Below are 5,210 nucleotides of genomic sequence, written 5' to 3'. Positions count from 1 at the left end.
ATTCACCAGTGAATCCATCTGGGCCTGGAATTTTGTTTTAGTTGGAAGATTTTTTTGTTCATTTTTATTTATTTATTTATTTGAGAGTGACAGACAGAGCGAGAAAGGCAGATAGATAGAGACAGAGAGAGAATGGGTGTACCAGGGCCTCCAGCCACTGCAAACAAACTCCAGACGCATGTGCCCCCTTGTGCATCTGGCTAACGTGGGTCCTGGGGAACCAAGCCTCGAACTAGGGTCCTTAGGCTTCACAGGCAAATGCTTAACCACTAAGGCATCTCTTCAGCCCTAGTTGGGAGATTTTTTAATAATTGCTTTGATCTCCATACTTGTTATAGGTATATTTAAGTCATAAATCTAATTTTGACTTAATTTTTGTCATACAAAGGGGTCATACAAATCAAGAAAATCATCCATGTCTCTCAGATTTTGAACTTAGTGGAGTATATGTTCTTATAGTATGTCCCTCTGACTTTTTGAATTTCTCTGTTATCTGTAGTGATGGTGTCTTTTTTTTATCTCCAATTTTACTATTTTGTGTCTCTTCTCTTTCTTTTGGTCATATTTGCTAAGGGTTTATCAATCTTGTTTATCCTTTCAAAGAACCAACTCTTTGTTTCATTGATTCTTTAGATTTTTTTTTTTTTTTTGGTTTCTAGTTCATTAATTTCTGCCCTAATCATTATTATTTCTTCCCATCTGCTGATTTTTAGTTTGCCTTGTTCTTTTTTCCTTCTTTTTCTTTTTCTCTTTTTTTCTTTCTATATTTTGTGGTTTTTTTTTTATTATTATTTTTTTTTTATTTGAGAGCGACAGACACAGAGAGAAAGACAGATAGAGGGAGAGAGAGAGAATGGGCGCGCCAGGGCTTCCAGCCTCTGCAAACGAACTCCAGACACATGCGCCCCCTTGTGCATCTGGCTAACGTGGGACCTGGAGAACCGAGCCTCGAACCGGGGTCCTTAGGCTTCACAGGCAAGCGCTTAACCGCTAAGCCATCTCTCCAGCCCATTTTGTGGTTTTTTGAGGTAGGGTCTCACTCTAGCCCAGGCTGACCTGGAATTCACTCTGCATTCTCAGGGTGGCCTCGAACTCATGGTGATCCTTCTACCTCTGCCTCCCAAGTGCTGGGATTAAAGGCGTGCGCCACCACATCTGGCTTGTTCTTCTTTTTCCAAGGCCTTAACGTTTAGCATTGTTTACTTTTGAGTTCTCTTCTTTCTTTTTTAAAAGATTTTTCTTGCTTGTTTATTAGAGGCAGAGAGATAGAGACAGAATGGATGAACCATGGCCTCTAGGCACTGCAAATGAACGCCATACTTATATGCTACCATGTGCATCTGGCTTACTTGGGACCTGGAGAAGTGAGCCTGGGTCTTTAGGCTTCACAAGCATGCCCTTAACTGCTAAGCCATCTCTCCATCCCTAAACTCTCTATTTTCTTAATATAGGCACTTAAAGCTATAAATTTCCCTCTTAGGACTGTTTTCATTATGTCCCAAAGGTTTTGGCATGTTGTGTTCTCATTATTATTTGGTTCTATGAATACTTTTATTTCCTTCTTGATTTCTTCATTGACCCATTCATCATTTAGTAGTGTATTGTTTTGTTTCCATGATTTTGTGTATGATGTCTAGCTTTCCTTGCTATTGATTTGTAGTTTGATCCTATTGTGATCAGATAGATTGCAAGGGATTATTTCAATTTTCCTGTATTTAAAATTTTCTTTGTGTCCTAATATATGGTCTATTTTAGAGAATATTCCACATACTGCTGAAAAGAATGTGTATTCTGTAGCATTTGGATGAAATGTCCTGTATATATGGTTAGGTCCATTTTTTTCTATGACCTCATTTAATCCAGATGCATCTCTGTTTATTTTTTTGCTGGGATGACCTGTCAATTGATGAGAGTGGGCTGTTGAAGTCACCCACTACCACTGTGATTGGTGTTATCTGTGACCTTAGTTCTAATAGCATTTTTTTTTTTTTGGTTTTGTTTTTCAAGGTAGGGTCTCACTCTAGCCCAGGCTGACCTGGAATTCACTATGGAGTCTCAGGGTGGCCTCGAACTCATGGCAATCTTCCTACCTCTGCCTCCCAAGTGCTGGGATTAAATGTATGCGCCACCATGCCTGGCTAATAGCATTTGTTTAATGAAGTTGGGAACCCCCATGTTAGGTGCATATATGTTAAGGATTATAATGACCTCCTGTTGAAATATCCCTTTACTCCATATAAAATGACCTTCTTTATCTTTCCTAACTAATGTTGGTGTGAAGTCAACCCTGTCATATATTAGGATAGCGACCTCTGCTTGTTTTCAGGTCCATTTGCTTGAAACACCATTTTCCAACCTTTTACCCTAAGATAGTGTCCATCCTTTGTAGAAAGGTGAGTTACTTGGAGGCAAAAAATTGAAGGATCCTGCTGTTTTACTCAGTCTGCAAACCTGTGTCTTTTGGTTGGGGTATTGAGGCCATTGATATTAAGAGTTATTATTGAAAGGTGTGTATTTATTTTTGTCATTCTTCTTGTTTTGTAGTTCTTCCAGTTTTACCTTTGTTCCCTTGTATTATGTAGTGTTTGAGTATGGTTTGTTTTTTCTAGGTTCCTTATGTTTGTGCTTTCCTTTCTCTTCAGCATGGAGGATCCTTTCAAGTATTTTCTATAGAGCTGGTTTTGTCTCCAAATATTCCTTTAGCCTGCTTTTGTTGTGGAATGTCCTTATTTATCCATCTACTTGAATGGATAGCTTTGCAGGATAAAGTAACCTTGGTTGACAGTTGTTATCTTTCAGAACTTGGCATACATCATTCTAAGCCCTTCTAGATTTTAAAGTTTGTGTTGAGTAATCTGCTGTGATGCTGATGGGCTTGCCTTTGTATGTGACTTGAGTTTTCTGTCTAATTGCCTCAATGCTGTCAACTGGGAGGCTGAGATTTCTGGTCTGTAGAAGGTTACAATGTCAGCTTGTGACCAAATGAGACCCTGCCATAATGAATGACAGAGAGGAGACAAAGGGACTATAAACCAGGAAGCAACAAATGATAAGCCCAAAATACAGCTTATTTAAGAATGGCACATCTTCTGGGTGTGGTGGCACACGCCTTTAATCCCAGCACTTGGGAGGCAGAGGTAGGAAGATCGCTGTGAGTTCGAGGCCACTCTGAAACTCCATAGTTATTTCCAGGTCAGCCTGGACTAGAGTGAAACCCTACCTCCAGAAACAAAAACAAAAACAAAAAAAAAAAAGAATGGCACATCTGACCATCAGATTTAGCACATAATTTACCCTGACACGGAAGGTGCAATTAGTACTTTTGATGCAAGCCTATATACCAGGCTTTTTTTTGAAGGTACTGACCTGGTGTAATCCCAGTTACCTTTTGGGATGGCTTTGGTCTCAGTTATGCTGCATGCCCACTTGGGTTCCTCTTTGCTGTGCTGTGGGTTCAGGTAGGCTGGCTGGGCCAGTGGGTCACTGCTCTGAAGGCCTGTGCCTGGTGCTGTGTTGGTGAGCTCCCTTCTCCAGGTCTCTGGTGTGGCAGTGGAGGGAGGGGAGGCTGTGGATGGTGGCTGATGTTCTCCTGCTGGTCCTTGCAATCCTCTTCCTCTCAAGCGACTCTGCTTTTCCTTGCTGTCCTCCCCTTCACGTTTCTTGAGTTTTTGAGGAGGCTGGTTTGAGTGGAAAATCCCTCATCTGGATTTTCCTGTGGCTCATGCCAAGCCTGGTGACTCTGGTTGTGGGGGCCTGGTACTGCCGCTGCTGGAGCCGCTTGAGCCTGCTTCTGTGGTCTCTAGGTGCTCTGGAGCTCTCCTACTTCTCTGCTGTGGTTGGTAATTTCTTACACATATTCACTTTTAGTAGAAGAGTGTATTTTGCTGGTTTGTTTTTTGCTTTTTCTCCCCTAGGCTGCTTTGGCATGGTTCCTCTGCCGCCATCTTAAGATTAAATACTTTAATAAACTTATCAGTTAAGCAGAACAACACTTTTTAAATTTATTTACCATATGACAGTACCATAGAAAAATAACTATTTACAAAGGATTTAGAAGATTAAAATTTTATGAAACCCATTGCTTTCTTATTCTCTAATTTCCTTTCTATTCTTGAAAAACTCCAGTTTTGAGCTGGAGAGGGCTTAGTGGTTAAGGCACATGCCTGCGAAGCCTAAGGACCCAGGTTTTATTCTCCAGGTCCCATGAAAGCCAGATGCACATGGTGACATATGCATCTGGAGTTTGTTTGCAGTGGCTAGAGGCCCTGGTGTGCCCATTCTCACACTGTCTCTTTCTTTCTCTCTCCGTCTCTAATAAATAAATAAAAATAAAATCTTGAAAACAAACAAACAAACAAACACCCCCTCCAGTTTCCTTCCCATTTCATCTTAGTGCATGGAGATCTGGAACGCATCTGAATAAACATTTAAAAATATTTTTGAGTTGTTTTATTTATTACAGAGAGAGTGAGCTAGTGAGAGAGAAGAGGTGCACAAGGGCCTCCTGCCATTGCAAACAGATTTCACATAGATGTAACAATTTGTGCATCTGGCTTAACAAGGGTACTGGAGAATCAAACCTGGGTCAACAGACGTTGCAAGCAAGAGCCTTTAACTGCTGACCTATTTCCCCAGCCCCAGAATAACAATTTTAGGAAAATTGTTGTCAGGAATAATGTTGACTTTACATATACATTTCCAATTCTCCCAACAACTTTGTTAGGAGGATCTTACTTTTTTTTGTACCAATGAGCAAGCTAAGATTCAGGGAGGTTTAATAAGTAGTCCACAAGTAAATGGTGAAAGCTGTTTGAGGCCTATCTTCCAACCCAGCACACTGTCAAGAGCTATAGTGATTATTACTAAAATAAAATAATATGGTATTTGAAAATGAAAAATCAGTATTTTCTTGATGAAAGTGAAATATCTCATGTATAAATTCTGTTAAATTTGTTATTTAAAAAAATACTCCATCGTAATTCTTTTTTTTTTTTTTGAGACAGGGCCTTGTTGTGTTGCCCAGGCGGGCCTTGTATGCATGTCAATCCTCCTGCCTCAGTCACTGGCATGCTAGGATTATAAGTGTGTGTTACCATTCACTAGGCTCTCCATTGTAATTTTACCAAGTCATACTGATTTGATAATCATCCTTTCAAGTCATCTGCTAAATTTTTACCCTTAGGTTTTATTCTGAAAGCATCCAGCATTGT

This window comes from Jaculus jaculus, chromosome 19 (genome assembly GCF_020740685.1).
Source record: "Jaculus jaculus isolate mJacJac1 chromosome 19, mJacJac1.mat.Y.cur, whole genome shotgun sequence".
Taxonomy (NCBI): Eukaryota; Metazoa; Chordata; class Mammalia; order Rodentia; family Dipodidae; genus Jaculus; species Jaculus jaculus.
Note: the sequence above shows the minus strand (reverse complement) of the source record.